The sequence below is a fragment of the Stigmatopora nigra genome, chromosome 2, assembly GCF_051989575.1.
Source record: "Stigmatopora nigra isolate UIUO_SnigA chromosome 2, RoL_Snig_1.1, whole genome shotgun sequence".
Taxonomy (NCBI): domain Eukaryota; kingdom Metazoa; phylum Chordata; class Actinopteri; order Syngnathiformes; family Syngnathidae; genus Stigmatopora; species Stigmatopora nigra.
In genome coordinates this window covers 9,921,820-9,939,948 of record NC_135509.1, presented here as the reverse complement: position 1 = coordinate 9,939,948, position 18,129 = coordinate 9,921,820, and the positions used below count along the sequence as shown (strand labels likewise).

General features: G+C 39.4%; 1 protein-coding gene across 3 annotated transcripts in view; it reads right to left on the bottom strand.

The window, feature by feature from the left end:
- Window positions 1-11,670, bottom strand: part of mef2aa (myocyte enhancer factor 2aa) — a 42,996-nt gene extending 31,326 nt beyond the window's left edge. For all 3 annotated transcript variants that reach the window (XM_077744948.1, XM_077744967.1, XM_077744958.1), the window contains exon 1: window positions 11,504-11,670. The gene's annotated coding sequence lies outside the window, so the exon portion shown is untranslated. The remainder of the gene's footprint in view (window positions 1-11,503) is intronic.
- Between the last annotated feature and the right edge of the window lie 6,459 nt (window positions 11,671-18,129).

The following is an 18,129-nucleotide window of genomic DNA, read 5'->3' as shown; positions in this document are numbered from 1 at the left end:
AGATTTTTGCTTCCTTTGCCAATTAAGCCCAATTTCCAATCATGTGAGTGGATCAGGGACATCTCTAGATTTAATAGTTACATATAATTCTGCCCCCACTCAAGAGCTTTAATTTGCTAAGCTTCAGGCTAAGGTTTGTCCAGCATGTGCAATAAATTGAGTGTTGCACACCTGCTGTCTGAATTCCCTCAGATTGTCATTTCACATCTGTGTAAGAGAAATGTCATGGCAGCGTCCATTATGCCTCTAGACTTGAGCTGTCCTGCTGTGACAGCCAGGATAATGATTTGCACATGCTCGCATACTGGATTTGAGGGTATCACTATTGGTGTACTATCTGGCATCTGGCTAGATTCCTTTGATCGGCAAAAAATATTATTAAAAGAATTATTTGGTTAACCTATCTTAAGTACAACTAACAAATTAAAGTTGCCTCATTTTACTAGGTTTGATTGTATGGTAATCAGTGCAAGTATGATAAAATGACAGGTTTCAGCTAGTAACAATTGCTTTTCAATGTATAATAGTTCACAACTGTGACTGTGTCTACAAATCCATCATAACAGACCAACTCAATAATGTGGCAAATCTGCTTGCAATTAGTATCCGAGTACAGCCAAAATCAAGGTGGTATGAATATGACACAAATTAAACCCCACCCATCATTGTCTTTATAATTTCCGGCGGATGTGTCATGTGTGGCTTACATGTTTGAATAAAAAGTTAGCAACATTTTTCAAAAGTTGAAGCCTTTCCTGAGAGAGGAAATCATAAGTGTCGTGGGAGCCTGGCTCGTGTTACAGAAGCGATTCCAACTGCTTATCCTCACAAGCCAATCGCAGGCCTTGGGTAGACAAGATTCGACTTCCTGCCCATCCACTTCCTGTTATTCTACTGCACGTCTGCATGATCTCTGTAGTCAAAGGCAAAAGCTGAAGAGGAGGAAAGGGAGGGACCACCTAGGGGACACCCTTCCCATATGTGCACCATTGTGGTGATTAGTCCGAGACTAAACAACCACAGAGGGGCTCATCTCTGGTGGCTACCCTCCATGGTCTTATGTTTATTTGAAAAGTTCATTAAAAAGGCTGGACAACTATAATCAGTTGTCTAAGATCTGTCTTTTGTTTATTGTTGTTTTTCATTTCCCAAGCACTCAAATGAGTTTCGTAAGAATCAACAAATATCCATTAGCACCATGATGAATATCCAGATTTATATAGTAGTCACCGATCTTTCCCAATCTCTATACACCTAATCTTGAAGTGATCTGGAGCGCACATGTTTGAGAATTTATTAGACCAATCAGAGCCAACCGAAGCACACTGGCACAATGAAGCTGACTGCAAAATTTTTGTGAACAAAACATTGACTTTTACAAAACTGACAAAGACGAGTGAGTTTCTAGATTTTGGTAGTAGATAGACAACTGGTCTAAGTCACTATTGGTTGAGGTGCACACAAGAAGCAGGTAGAGACTCATCTTCAGCATATTTCAACAGAATAAATGGTCGTGTAGATAGTTATTCAAAAAAACACTTACCTAAAAGCACACTAAAATTACACCAATTTGTCTGAATGGCGCCTCGACAACCCTTGGGGTTGGGAACAAGACCCCCCCTCCCCACTCCAATTGTTCTTGGCTTTTATCAGGAGTTGTTGTACCTGTAAATGAGACTGACGGCCTGAGGGAAGCGGAGGCGAGCCAGCCCTTTCACGCCACACATCCACTCCCCCTTCACACTCTACCAGTCCATTTTTTGTGAGCTTATCTCCCTTTCCAGTGGTGAAAAGGCAGGATTGTGGCCCCTGCAGCATCACTAGTGTTAACGTCTCCTGATGATAATCTGGCAAAGGGGCTGATCCCTCAACAACAAACGCTTCCCGTTCCTCTTTTCAGGCATTATTTCGCTCTTTCTCTCTAATTCCTTGCCTTTTCTCTCTTACTTTCAATGCGCTCATGTTATAGCTATATCACTTTCACAGTGGTTTCCATAGCATCTAATGAGACATAATTAATAAGTGCCATCACGGTAACACAAAAGAGAAAAAAGTGAGAAGGGTTGCATCATCTGAAAAATTTAGAGCAAATGAGATCTTGGTAATGTGGCTTTAAGTGAATTATTTTTTCTAAAAAAATGAAATAAAATGGAAAATGCACTAGCAAGGAATTGTGGGGGGGTCTGAACATAAATGGATTTCATGGTAAGTCACCTTTGAATTTTAAACAATACATAAAATGCACTCTTAGAGGACTGAACACTTTAAAGTTATACAAAAAGGTCATTGGAGAGCTTGTTCGCTTTACTCGATAAAATATCTATCCCTCCTAACCGGGTTTAACAAAGCCCAAAAGAAAACTCAGTCAAATGGCATTTTAAAATGTAGAGTTTGAAAGGAGATTTTAACCTAAAGTAGCACACACCCAAATAGCAGCCATGCATACAACGAACGGTTAATCTGCCACCATGACGACAGTAGCTCTGTCCAATTCTCCAATGACCCATCTGTAATCCCTCGCTGGATCAATGCGAGTTCAAACAATCCTTCATGCCGCTCGCACCTTGCGCGAGCTGGGGAATGGCAAGACGAGAAGCTACTTATCACCTATGAAATGACATCAAAAAGGAACCAACCCCCACCACCTCCCCAGGAAGAGAGAGAGAAAATGTGTTACCAGTGGCCAAATTAAACGTGTCTGAAAGCAAAGCAGATCCTAGCATGATTCACCGGGAAAGAAAACCTAGAAAACGATGACAGCAACTAACAACTGAATAGGACAAGGTACGCTGGCAGCGGGAACAACCAGACATCTTCCATCTTACTCTCGCTAAACTGTCAGGGGCAGCGAGGACTATGCAAGGTGACTTTGACCGAGTGCCCTGGGGTTTCACGAGAAGACACTACATTAATTTCATGTCTCTTTTTTAGCCGACTTACTGTAGCACTACGGAGTAGAGCGCGAGGTAAAAATGATACACACACATGGCATAAAGTGAAAGTTACAAAAAAGGCTATGAAGGGAGGTAATGAAAAGTTTTTACAACCACATTTCTCATGTTTGACAGCAAATGTTTTATGAAAGTGATAGTAATATTCTCATTTAATACTAAACAGTTCATTTTTAGGTTGTAGTGTTGTATTATTAAAGCATATGCCCTAATCGGTGATTCAAATTAGCATGTGGATGTGGAAGAGTTTGACAAACCTGATTTTTTTAGATCCGAATCAGAAGATAGAGTATTAATATAAGTATATTATATATACAAGTGTTTTGTCACTTAACAACTACAAATTAATCAAAATTCTTATTTTAATATGTTCATGAGTATTATTTACTAATAGAAGACTCATTTATTGATAATACTTCAGTTTTTTTTAATTAGAATGTTTTGAGGGAAGTTAGATTTACAAAATTGGCAGCAGAAATGACGGTTTGGCTGTGTTCATGTGAGGTATGGCAGGCAGAAGGAGGAAGGGGCAAGACTAAAAGCAGCATCCCGCACCCATGCCATCCTACCTCGGTGGTTGTGTGTGCGGCAGCGTGGTAATATAATTACTGCTGGGACACTTCTATTCCCAACGATCCATTTGCGTCAGTCAGGTTCTTGAGGCCTCAGCCAATGAATGCATTCTCAGTTTCTCAAGGATAAAGAGATGACCCTCTCCTAACGGTGGTATCTATTTCATGAGGCAGAAGCTCCTTTCGTTCTCAAGGTAAATCCCTCGATGAAAACTTTTACCCAACTACCGAATGACAACTTTTTTTTGATGCAAGGGTAGGGTGATGATTTATGGCTCATTAAAAATGAATGCAAATGAGAAGTCTGACACACAGCACAGCTTGTATCGTTCTCTAGCTGGCCCACTTTCCACCGCTTTTCTCTCACCACCGCACAAAGCCTAGCGTCTGGTTTTCTTCAAAACAAACGCCGGATCATCTTGAATATCCAAGTTGCAGACAAATAAGAAATTCTTCTCTGAACCTTTCAATGGAGGAGTAGTTACTCTATGTACTTGTACACTTCTTTTGTTTAGAAGATAGCAAGTCTTCTCAGATTACGTTTGAAAATAGAATAGAAAGCTACAAATGACCTCAAACTCCTTGAAATTTGTAGACATTAAAGAAGCCGCTGCTTGGTTGAAACAGATTCCACAACATTAAGGACATTTGTCTGGTCAGGTCTACCATGCCATGTGGCGTTAATGTAATTGACAGATGAACAAGCTAATTAGGCAAATTGCGTTAACATTGTTTAACGAGTTAATGACTTGACACAGTAAACCAGAAAAAAAGTTATTAGAATCATTAGTTCTTTCACATTGGCACGTGATACACAAGGGGTTTCTCAGGTTAAAGCAATTGAGACGCATTGAGGTTAGGAACTAACTACTGGTTTGTGTAGTAGCCTGAGAATTTCTAACACCTTTTATCTAGGAATACAAAATGTTTACTATAAAAAGTGATGGGGACAACATTTCTGTTGGATAACTTCCTTTATACACAGATGACAAGAAGGAGCCAATTCTTAGTCTGCATACAATACAAATCCACAAAAAGGCACGTCCTCAAACCAACCTCAGAGCAAATCTGTGTAAAATATCGAACATTGGAAAGCCGTTGAAAATAGGAGGCCCTTTGTATTCGCTTCCAATAATTTGCATGACTGTCTATCATCAGATGGACTTTTCATTGGGGAACAATGATAATGCCAATGCCATAGGGAGCTATGGTGCCCGACCCTCCCAGGAAGCCTGGAAGCCGTGTTAAGTGCGGCGGTAGCCTTTTGATGTTGCGCGCACACTGCAACTCTGATATGGTAAACAGCGATGATGAAGTGAGATCTTCCTCCAGGGGGAATGCACAGTGTAAGGATATTAGAGGATGTCATGCATAATGTGTCTCAGCAGCTGCACCAAGTTTACACTGATCTCACAGCATGGTTGGAAAACAAGAAAGATCAAGATAAGACAGAATCCAGATATTCATTACTTCCACGTTGCTTGATAATCAGCAAACTATTAAAACAAACAAAAAGGTTGGTACAATATGTTTTCAAGGGGTCCCATCTAGTGATCTAAGTGCTTTTATAGCCCGATTGTAAAGGATTAAAAAAAAACATCCAGGTATGAATATTTTGTTTTCTCTTCCCATTTTTATCCTTAATTCTATGCCTTTTTCTACACTAGTCTTATGCAATCTGGGCCAGTCAGGATGGGCCATGAGTCACATTGACACTGGAGGCCCTTTCTGGAATTGTTTGCCCATCTCTGTCTTAGACGCAACAGCTTCCTTGCCCTGGGCGAGCCCTGTTCGGTCTCAGCCAGACATTCCTGGGCAGCCCTCCCTCGCATTGGTTGGATATTGGCTCGCAGCACGGGAGCTAAGATCAGTGGTTACACAGCACTCACATTTTGTATTTATAACCAAGATATTAATGCTAGTTAGCAATCAATGACCTAGCAATTCTATGCCACTTCATTGAATATTTACAAATGTCAGAATTTTTTGTAAGATTTTCCAATATCAAAGTACAATTTGGATCACCATGAATATTCTCTCCAAACACTGAGGAAGAAAAGGGAAAAAAAATGTTCTAAAAGACCTGCTGCTTGCCTCATCTAGATTTCAAACCCAGAAGTAATGATTTGTCCACCCTTCCATACAAAAAGGACAAAGTCTGGTTATAAAAGGGTGTGGAAGAAATCATAGTTGCATTGTTATGATTCACTTTTCACAAGTATGTTTTTTTTCATTGAACATATAATTTCATAGGTTAATTAATGTACCTTGCCCCAAAATTGTAAAGCCGACAATTTAATGTTTTAAATTACTAGGTCAAATATCAATTTACAAGTTGAAGGCTTATACGTATGTATGGTCACAGTGGTGGGAAAAGGCAAACCAAAGGAACTGCACGGTGCTGGCAGCTCACGGGTGGAGAAGCAGACACCATTTTCACCTCGACAGGCAAGCTGAGTCGCAATCTGCGAGCTGACCAGACACCTCGCAATATTCATAGTACTCCTGGTGCTCTGAGCTTAGGCACAACAACAACACCTAATCAGAGTCCAATTTGTTCTCTCAGAATCAGAACTTGAATTTAAAAGGTCTAGGTGCTTAGAACTTCAACAGCAAAGAGTCCTGAGACGAATCCCAGCCATGGAACTGGAATGTGTGTGCTTGTGGGGGCGTCACTTCCCTTTGCTGCCGTAATAGTTGATGTGTTTGCTGAATAATGCGAGGACTCAGCTTACCTCCCGCTGCCTCTGGCTGTCTTGGTTCACGAGGCTCCTCAGACAGACAGAAAAACAAGGATATCGCAGGCGGCCCACCCTCTTCCTGCGGTCTTTCAACTTTCCTACAGCTACTGGTTTGAACTAGCGTTAAGACAAGGAACAATTGACTTGTTTATCCGCTACTTGACAAATTTGAAATATTACTTTAGTGTGACTCAAATAGGAATTTTAAAAGGGATCATTTAATAGGAAATGCATCTGGTCAGACTAGTTCTAACCCAAGTAGAAGTCCTATTAACGAAAGAGGCAAATTTGCATGAGATATGAAAGTTTCCGCCAAATCACAGGTTAAGCAAAGAGATTTTTAACAAAAATATAATCCATGTGCAAACATTCTGAACAAGGATAGTATTTTCCCTCGGAAAGGAAGCATTTCATCAACAGACTGCCAAATTACACTTGTCAACTACATACAAGGACAAATTCATCAGCACCATGTCCCCCCATTGCTAGAAACTGGCAAGTCTGGCCCCAGTCTGGGTGCCAGTTCATGATTGGACAAACTCAATATGAAATATATACAGTAAAATTAGCGTGGAAGGGAAAATTCTGAAAAACTAACACGAAAAAAACCTACAGCTTTGGCGTCTGTCCTTTTGCAAGACACCAGTAACCCCATCTGTCCCTGGGTACAAATGCTTGCTGTGTTCAGAACATGAAATGCTGCCAAATTTTGTGTACAAGCATGCATTTATGACCAGGCAGATGATTATTCTTTAAAAAAACCTAAAAGATTTACATTTCCATCTATCTATTTGTTTGTTTGTTTCTTCAAAGAAAGTGGACTGTTGATATAACTGTGAATGCATGACAAGGAGGCTAAATTGAACAGTAAAATCACTTAGATTTGTGCAGGTATGGGACAATGAATAGCTATTTTTTATCAAATTTGGTAGAAATTTCCTTGCTCGTCATTCTATTGTTTATTTTTTAAATACCATGTTTGCATTTTATCATCAGAAAACATTAGGGAATCGAAATGTCCAGTGCTAGATGTTTTTAAAGATCCACATACTCGGGCATCAGGAACTTAATACAGCAGGGTATATTAGCAGTCATGTGGATCTTTTGATCTAGTAAATTAGATTATAATATATTCCTTTGATTTATGTTTTTTTTTTCCTTTTCCCAAGTGTCATTAAGATTCTGTTAAAATGCAACTCGGCAAATAGATGTGTCTTTTAAGTACTGTTTCAAGAGTTGATTTCATTGAAACGCTCTATCTCAATCATTTAGCAGCCATGAGCTTGTGCCTGATCCGAAGCCTTTTGGACCATGTTTTACACAAAAATGATTTAACAAACTACCAACCCTTTTAGGGCGTGTCAATCGTTTCAGTAAACCTTGTAGTTATGCAGATTGTGTTTGTACAGTTTCTCCTGCACATCCTAGGGAAAAAAGTGAAGACGACATTGCACAAAAGTGTTAAATGACTACGCAAAGTCATCACCTCACACTTGCACTGTTTCCACCACAAGTCACAACAAAGCAGGTAACTATGAACATGGCAGAGATGGAACCAGCAGGCGTCAAGTAAAAATGAGACTACCATTACTACAGGTTTCAAAAACGACATTGTCAACTTTGATTGAGAATTGTTGCAGCCCTATTTATATATCATACAGATATTCCAATGCTTATGATTAAAGGTTTTTTTGTTTATTCCAAAATTGTTCAAATATTCAAAATAATTCATTTTAAACCTTCTACTTTGATGACTTTTGTTACATAACAGTCCCGAGGCACATTTTCACATGTGCTAGTTTTGATCCACAATCAAAATGCATGTTGACAGAGATTTTGAAATATGGCAATGAAAAGCAGATTAAAGGCAGATTTGGAGAATGGGTCCGCTCCAGGATCTTTCAAGTAGGCTTGGAAGTGTGGTCCAGTTCAGACCTCCTGTCAAGATCGGTCACCAGAGACAGAGGGAAACAAACAACACTGGTCCTTAAGCTGCTCTGCCCTGATCAGCAGCACATGTGCTGAGTTAGCCAAACCCAACGGCTTACAACCAGAGGTCTAAGTCAAGGGCGGAACAGTTGAAAGGTCGTCATTTGCCGACTTGCTGTGCAAACTGGACCTCGCTGAGTAATACTTTCTCCCAGCGCTCACGCCAGGCCATTAATAGCAAAGTTGCCACTTGGGAGGTCTGTTCACTTGTACTAATATCCACTTTAAATTTGGATATAAGACTAACATCAATCGCTGCTTCAGGTTATCAAAAAAAAAAGAAAAGCCCAGAAAACAGAGAAGGTGAAAAACGAGTATTACAACGATTCAGATCTAATTTCTCACATTTTTGCACAATTTTTTACTACTGACACCAAAGCATATAGCCCTAGCGTGACACACTGCACCCAATTATTATGAACCCAAAACTGGAAATAATTAATGTTTATTTAAATTGTCATTATTTCTCAATTGAGTAGCGGAAAAGAGTTCACAAGATTTGACAGATTTATTAGCTTTTTTTTTTTTTTTTTAAGGCAACTGGCGTCCCGTAAACTGCGTTGTAAAACATTATCTGCCAGGCTCAAAATTCTGCAAGCGACCTTCAGGTCTCACAGTCAAATGCTGGAATCTCCATATTGATGATGGCGCACCGACACAATGAGTCATATTACCAAATACTTGTGTCAGCCAAACAGGCACAGAACCTTACTGAATATGCTTGATATTGTTTATCTTTTTGGAAAATATTTGTTTTCATATTTGATACAATTAGGTTAACAAATCTAGTCTCATAACATTCAATAATGGCATAGAATGACAGATTATCTTAACCAGTTCTTTTGTGGATCCAATATATTTTGCTAAAAGGCAATACGGAATGTTAATCAATTTCAGTGAAAAAAGAACTTTGGTTTAATCACTCTGCAGGAGTTTTAGCACAATTTATAGGCACAGTTAACTTTTTCTTTTAAAGAAAAGTAATAAAACTAATTAGTTCATCATTAAATTTAAAACAACAATTTGGAGATGGCAGGGCAATTTGTGCTCTTGGCCCAATTCAAAAGATTTTTGATTTGTGAAGCCACATTGAAAGCCAATGACAATAGTATAAATGTAACTTTTTTCCCCTCAAGTGCACCCTGGGTTCAAGCTTTCCTCGCGAGAAGAAGCCAACAGCAGGAAAGCAGAGGTTTTTTTTACGCTTTATGTTAAACGGTCGTTCTCCCTGACAACCGGCGTTAATTGCAGATCCGACTCGCCCACACACGCCACATTTGTGGTGGAAAGAGAATGTTGAAGCACAGGGCTAAGGTGGGGACAGAGTGTGCAGTGAGAGGATGCTGCAGCTGCTCATTTCTTCACACATCACCCTTTCTAGCCTTTGGGAACTTTGGGAAAAGACAATCATGTACTACATGCACTTAAAAACACAGTTGCACGAAACTGCGAAGCACAAGGAGTGGTAAAATTGACTTATAAGTTGAAAAAGTAATTATAATTCTGCTTATCAGTTTCAGCGCACTGATATAAATCCTCAGTTCCTTTGACTTCATTAGTTTGACATTTGGTTATTTACTGTAATTACAAGTTAAAAATTTCAAGAACGAATAAACAAACAATTTGTTATACAAATATAAAAGCCTTCTCTTTGCTTTTCTACACAGCCGTAGAACAGTATGGCCATAACCTATGGTATGTATTTTTTAAAAAAAGCTCAATATTTCCATAATGGAAAAGATAAACATTCGAAGTCACTGACCTGAGCTTACTCTAAAAATATTAAAATAAAAAAATTTAATATAAGAGAGACTAATAACTGGTCTTTCAACTGGACTAATAGGCCACATAAATTGTGGTAATGCTCGTCCACACCAGCAACATCACTGTGGCTTAGGGCAGCCAGCACATGGGCCTTAATGACTCCTGATTGGGCGCTTCTTTACTCCTTCGCCATCAGAAATGAGCGTCAAGCAGGCCATTAGGACCAATAATAAATACCAAACGGGTTCGATAATTTCACTCAATTCACTTTGGGAATACCTGTCGGATTGTGAACCGCACCTGACAATAAGATGCAAGTACTGAATTTCACAAGAAAATGATATTTCTTCACATATAAGCCGCTCTCAACTAAAAAAAATATGCACACTGCACCATTCTGCTGCAGACTGAGAAAAAATCAGAGTCAGGCTTTGTTTTAATAATTGTATTCTGGTTTAGATTGTTCAAAAATGCACTATTGTGTTGACAGAAGAAGTTAACTGTATTTATCACAAAAAGTGGACAAATGGGTCTAAATTTCAATTATCAGATTCAAAAACAAGAACTGATTATGTATCCGTTTTTCTGGGTTAAACAGAACAGCGCTGCCATGGAAGGCAAATTGACCTAAATTTCTAATATTAGATTAAGAGGTGAGAAGTATCAAAGTCAGTGGTTCGTGGGAACTATGAACTTCAACTAGTCATGATGCACCTGCCACAATTTTGGCAGTTGGAATCATGGCAGATTCCTTCAAAAAAAGCAAGAATGTTGACAATCAATCATTTTCTCTAATGCATAACCTCACTATTTAGCAAGTTACAGGTTATTGACTAATTTTGAAAAAGGAAATGGGTTAGAAATAAAGTAAATAAACACCTCTGGGAGGACAAGGTATGCAAAATCAAAAGTAAAAGCACAAACTGTCAACTGTGCCGTCCAAGTTGACGGCTTAATTGGCAATATTATAGTCAAATACTAATATTATTAGAAGTAATGAGCAGTTTTCTTTTGTTTTATTTGTGTATTTTAAGTGGAGTGAGGGTCCAGAATACAAGCGCAACAAGCACTGAAGGAGAAGCAGGTGCTGCTAAGCGATGGGCACTCACCAAAAAGCCATGCGGACTGAAATGTAGACTTTTTCTCATCTTACAAAGACGCAACTGTCAAGTTATCGCGGTTTATGACGCCGACAACAACAGTTTTAGGACAAAAATGACAGATCGAATCGAGACGCTCTGCTGAGAAGCGCGCAAATTTAAGACGGATCATGCAAAAATAGTCATTGAAACTCGTTTTCTGGGTAAAAAAAAAAAAAAAAAAAAAAGGAGCATTGTGGGTACTTTTTGGACTTCCAATCTCGATTTCCACACTATTACTGTACTGTACTATCCTGCACGCCTCCCTCTGGCGCTTTCCTGGCGCAACTAACTCGCAATCGCCAGCCACGGTCGCTCAACAACAAATAGTCTGTACATTCACTCACCGATCTCGTCCCAAGTCGTGTTGTTGGACAGACTCTCTTTCGGCAGCTCGGATGGACAAAACGTAATTGTGGCTTCACGTTGAACACGCTGGACTGCTATTTTCGGGGTGTCGTAAGAGAGGAGGGGGAAGCTGCCAAACTCAGAAAAAGCCTATCTGCCTCTTGACAGCGAGGGACCGCCCCCTTGTCTGACATCATTGTGCCACGCCCACTCTCTCACTCCCTTTCGCGCACCCGCACAGAGGAGTGAGTGAGTGAGTCAGGGAATGGAGACTTTAAAAAGTTGGCAGTTGAATTTGAACTGTTTCCACGTTGTAGATTAGATTTGAAAGTTAATGAAGAAAAAATGTGCAGTTTGCCACATTTAAACAACAGCAGTGACTTGCAAGTATCAGATTGTGGCACGCAGCATCACTAGGGAGTGATAAATTTGAGTAAAGAGTGGGTGGGAGTGCGTCACTTCTGCCGAGACAGTGGGCAAGCATGGTCATTTTTTTGGAATATATGACAGCAAGTTTGGTCCACCTGCTTTTTGTATCAAATTGAAGGCCTTTGTCATTATAAAAAGGGACAACTGGGTTTTACCTAGGTCTACAATGTCTTGTGTCTGTCTGACATTTCCCGAATACAGGATGAAATAAAGTTCTAACCTTACTCTTCACCATAAACTGGACACATGAATGAGTAGTCATAAAAAAATGTATCTACAATAAATGTTTGTTTTGTTGTTGCTTTTGGCAGTTGCCTTGACTGATGAGTAAGAATATTTGCCCTAAAAGTTTTCTTTAAAGTACTATGTCTGGAGCAGATGAAAAGAAAGGGTTATTAATGTTACTACTTCTAAATTATACTCATACAAAAAACATAAGCCATGTTAAATATGATTTTTCTTGAAATATATTCTACCAAGAGGTAGAATTTGCACTGTATTACATTATCCCATATAAAAAAAATATATAGAAATTGAGGTGTTATACTGTACCTTACAAAAAGCATGTGATATGCTTTAATGTACCATTGGTATGTCAATAACGTCAACACAAAAATGTGATTTTGATATCATAAGGCAGTAAGACATTTCCCAGCACAACCTAGTGTCGTTTTTGGAGCATTTTAATTGACACAAGCAATGTAATACTGTGCATGTGCTGTTCTCTTAATATCTGACACATGGAATTTGTGCTTTCCATAATATTGTCCTTGTGCAGCTTGAGTTTGCACAGCAAGGCAAAAGAGGATGAAGAAAAACTGCAGGAAGAGTCAGTCTACCTCGCCCCGTGCTGGCCATAAAGCACACTCTCGTTTAACCCAGACGACCACGTGGCCAAAAGCCAAGAGCAGAACAACGCAGACACGGCCAGTTAGACCAAAATGTTCATGTGCTGCTCATTTTCAACTGTTTTTGCCCCGACTCCCCTCTGGTGTTATCTGATACCGGCCGTTGAGTCCATGTGTGAAGCAGGCCTTTTCTTTTCTTGCCTTTTTTTTTTTATTTTCCCCGGCCAAAACGTACAGTCATTTCTATTAACTATCAACCTGATTTAAGGCTTAGTACTCTGGTTTCAGCCTGTTTTGACCTTTACCAAGTTCATAATGTTTGTGCTAAAACATACTTACAAGTATTACATTGAGTGACTATTCGTCAGCATCACATGACATAGAAATACCACTTAAATTAATCAAGAACTTGTATATCACATCCTATGACTAATTCAATTTTATGATCTTAACATGTGTGAACTGCAAACTACGAGATAATTATACAAGGAGTTCATTATGGCATATTATAGCTTGTTGAAACTGAAGAAAACCTTAACACTGACACATCTGTATGTATAATATAACATTGCAAGCATTCCAACAAGTGGTGTTGAGCCTGCCAAATAAAAGCTTGCTCCCGTACAGCCATGATATGACAGCTGGCATTTCCAACACAACGCCACACCACAAATAGACCCAGACACCCTTTCAACCCAATTTAAACAACAAAAAAGAGAGTCTAAAAACACACCTCATACAAAGATCAATTAGAGACAGGTCGAGTCAATCTACAACAGAATTACAGAGAAAAGATGTTTATTTGCTCTTTTCTCTCAATTGGCATAATTAAAATTGACCAGAAGGCTTGCTGACAGCCCAAAACAGCTAGGCAATAAAAGAATGATATTTGAATAACAATCAGTAAATTTAAAATCACGGATATGCATTTAGCCAAGCAATTTTCTTTGGGCTATAAACCAAATCGGCACTGATAGCAGCCACTCAATTGGGGCACTGCAATGACGCAGCCACTATTTCCAAGCCATTTAAAAACTCACCATACGTTCTGCATTGTTTGTGATAAAGTATTACTGACAAGAATCTTGTTTGTGTCTTACTTTGCAGACAACTTTGACTTTCTCCGCCAGAAGAGAATGTCAGTGTTCAAAAGGTCTTTTTGTGATGATTTCTCTTGGGAGCCAAGTCTCCAGGCTGTTTGGATATATTCATATTTGCTTGTTCATCGTGCTCCTTGAATGCTTAACAACAGTAAACCAGAGTATCCCGAATACAGGTATTACTTTCCCAGGAGATGAAGATCTCGATAATAAGGAGACAATCTTTAATTATCTGCAGTGTTCACATGAGCCCATGGCTCCATTTATAAAAATGGAGTCTCCATTGTACCAAACTCATTAAAAATTAAACAAGGTCAAGATTGAGGATGTGCTCGCCATTATTCATTTCACCCTTAATTTCATGTAGTTTTTTTTTCTTAATTAATAACCAAAGATGACAAGTTTTTGGGAGGTATTAGCAATTTCCATCATTATCTGCAGTGATTGCAAAAGAACCAATGGCTTGAATTCCCATGATTATGCTTAATAAGTACAACAAGAAACATTTATGGACAGGGACTCCTTTTCAAGCAATCAAATGTTCTTGTTGCCTATTTTTTTTCTGTTGCCTGAAAGACAGCAGGTACTATTACCGTTAATTCACCATATTAAAAAGGGCCAACCATGTCCAAGAGAAAATCATCCACAGAAACATGTGGGTGGACCATATTACTGCTTTCCTGTTGTATCTATCTCTGCACATAAATCTAATAAACTGTAAAATTGTATTTGCATAGCACTCCAGTCACCTGGTTTTAAGGTTTCTGCTGCACTTGAAAGTTTAAGAAAATTATCTCAATATATACTTGCTTCAGATTGCATTGGACGTAAAGGGATCATGCATGACAAAGGAATATTAAAAGACCGAGTCAGAATCAAACAATATTCAACACAAACTCACATGTTAAAATGATCGTTAAGGTTAAAATTCAATCCAACTTCTAAGCTGAGCTAAAATGATTATATTGCACATTTTTATTATACAATACATTCAGGTATTGATGCTTAATGCTGCTATATCACGCATGCCAACTTTGGCTGGTAATGCTAGCTTGGACTCAATGGATTTTCTTTCATTAACATATAGTATATTCCTTCACAATGCATTCAAAGCATTGTAAATCATACCCAGCACAAGGTGCCGATCCACACTCCAATTCAAAGGAGATCATTTGCTATTCGTGTTTTGCAAATGTGCCTGAGAAAAATCCTTAAATCTTGTCTGGCAGAGTCACACAAGCATGACATCCAGCATGAAAAGGCAACGCGAGTGTTGAGAATAGAGGGGCTTTGTCTCCTCAATTGCCGCCGTCAGCTTCCTTTGTGGCGGACTTTGTCTCGACAGTATCCGACTGGTTCCTCAAAAGGTAAACAGAGGATCCACTCAGAGGGGGCAATTGCACTTTAGCCACAACAGGTAATACATTTGCATGTCAGGCCTGCGCGTCTCAGATTAAACCTGCTTTGTTTTGGGTGATTTATGGCTGCAATGGCATACAGCATGCGCTTGGCGGTGAGGGGTTTGATGACTGGTGTGTGGGGGCAATAAGCATGTGGGGAGGCGGGTTTGGTCAATGACAAATTTGTCACACAAATCTGATCATTAGCTGATCCTATAGCACTGACTGCAAAGTGCACTTTTATCATCAATAACACCATCAAGCCCATTTTTTTCCATTCACACTCATACTAGAAAAAGCATAACAAGCAGCGCTATCATTCCTCATCATCAGTTTCATCAAATTCGCACAAATATCTATAAAAAATGGAATTTCCTAAACACATTTGTGACAAATCATTAAAATCAATGTTCGTCTTGTCTACACTGTTTTAAAGGATCAACATTTCCCTGCCACAGGAGGATATCGTAACCATCACCACGGAACACTTGCATACCATAAACACTAAAATAACTCAAGGTGGTCAGGAAGTGGGAATAACAGCCTGTGAAAAAAAAGGATCCCACATCCACAAAGGCATGCCTTTAGTGCACAGGGTAGGTTACATGAAGTGTATAATTGCACTCACTGTTTAACATTTATTACATTCGGCGCACAGCATTGCGGTTTGTTTGTCTCTACATACTGCGCAAACAGTACTAATGTGTGCCTGGACAAATATTTGTGGTAATATATCAAATCTAGCTGACAAATTGGGGGTATCAAAGAGGCCAAATAAGGTCAGTTGTGTAAAATAACAGAGTTGTTAGGCCCTCCCCTGTTCTGCACACAGATTGGCCGAACGCAGATTGAGTGCTTCAAGTGTTTACGCACACAGCTTTGCAGTATACTATATCACACTGTGGCTTATTAAAAGCTTGAACAAAATCTGGCTTTCACTGCCTGCTCTCCTTAGTCGCCACTCTTAGATCAGCAGGCTGCAGGAACTCCATGTGGCCTGACTAAACACCTCACCCGCCCGCACTACCACCATCGCACAAGATGAAAGAAGTGTACATGTCCTCCATAGATAAAGAAGCCAAATAGAGATAATATGACAGCGCAGTTTAAATCACTGTAAGAATGGCTGGAGAAAAAAAAAAAGTGATTCCTTGCTTCTCCCCCCTCTCACTCTCTCTGTATAGGAAGGATAAACTCAACAGGATGTCATGGTTTGCCCTGAATATGTGGATATTTGGATGCACCATAAAATAAACACAGTAAAGAGAGATCAGTACCAGACAGGAGAAAGTACTGGGTTTGAAGCTTTGTTCAGGCGTTTCAGTGCCGAGTTAGCGTGTTCTCCCAATACCTTGACCTTCTCTGAACCAGATTTCACATTTGTGGATGTTGAGTGAAAATTGTAATGTGATATTTAACAAAAACAGTATAATGTAGGTGTTGAATGAGTACTCCCGATTTATTGTAGCACGATGGGAATTTCCCCCCATTTCTTCATGGTCTTGACCTCTTACCCTGTATTGTATGAGTGAGGAAGAGGTCTTGGACCCAATGCCTTTTGTAACAACTCAACCAGGCTGACAGATCAGATCAACTGTTGCATGCTTCTATTGTTTGATGTGATGTCAGTGGGCAACTCCTTGCCATTATGCCTGACAGAGATGAAATGTGATACCAGAGCACTGATTCTATCCCAAATGGAACATTCATCTAGTAAGTACACTTGGATGAGAAGTTGCAGTTATATTAACCAACTCACGTTGTACTTTCTCCTGCACCAGTTGGGATAAATTGTGTTTTCTTTTAATTCCACCGAATATTTTAATGTCAACATCATATGTTGAGTCACTACTCACACCCTTTTTTAATCATCACTTATATGACTGCAGATCTTTTCCAGGAATGGTTCTTTCTCATAAGTAAACTTCGTTACCATGACAGTCAGCAATCATGAGTTGCTGAAGTGTCCTGCATTCAAAGTAAATCACTAGTTATATTTTGATTTAAGAAGGCAGTACATCACTACCAAGCTCACTGTGGCACATGCAGCTATTAAGGTCTTTGGTATCCAGTAAAATATAATATTCCAAAACCTTACATTTTGGTCTCAATTTATTATAAGCCCTTGTTTTTGTACCAATAAGACAATTATAAGGCCTTGTCAAACCTTCATACTTAAACTGCAACTAGCTAAAGAGTTGAGTTCTATTTCACCAAGGAGAAATCAAACTGCAGTTTGTATTGCAGACACAACATAACAAAACAGCCTGTAGACACCAACATGAGACCACAGTAAAGTAAGCTGAATATGATGCAGTCTATGTCACAGAGGAATAGCCCTCTTTTTATGTAACACACACAGATGATTAAAGAGTTCAACACAGCAAGCAGACTAATGACTCCACTGGGTTGAGAGGGAACTCAGGAGAGAAGAGCCCCCTGGAGAATACTTCAAGAAATGGGAAGGTTTCTAAAATATACAACTGTGTTAACACTGGTGTGTTTTCAAATCATTGCCTTGCAGAGACAAGCAAATAGGGAGAAGAAGGAGAGGATGAAACTGTAACTATTTCAGGACGTCAATGCTGACGACTTGTTAGCATGACAGTTGAGTCATATTCTGATTACAGATTTCCCAAGTGGAATTTGTACAATAAGATGCCTCGTGGTGTCGGAATTCACTCGCCTGACTTTGGTGCAGGCAGGTGCCGGCTCAATTACAACTGGTGGCGGAATGATTGGGAGTGTGAATGGTCATTTGTCTCTCTATGTGCCCTAACACTGACTGGCGACCAGTCTAGGGTGTAGTCTGCCTTTCGCCCGAAGACAGTTGGGTTAAGAGGATGGG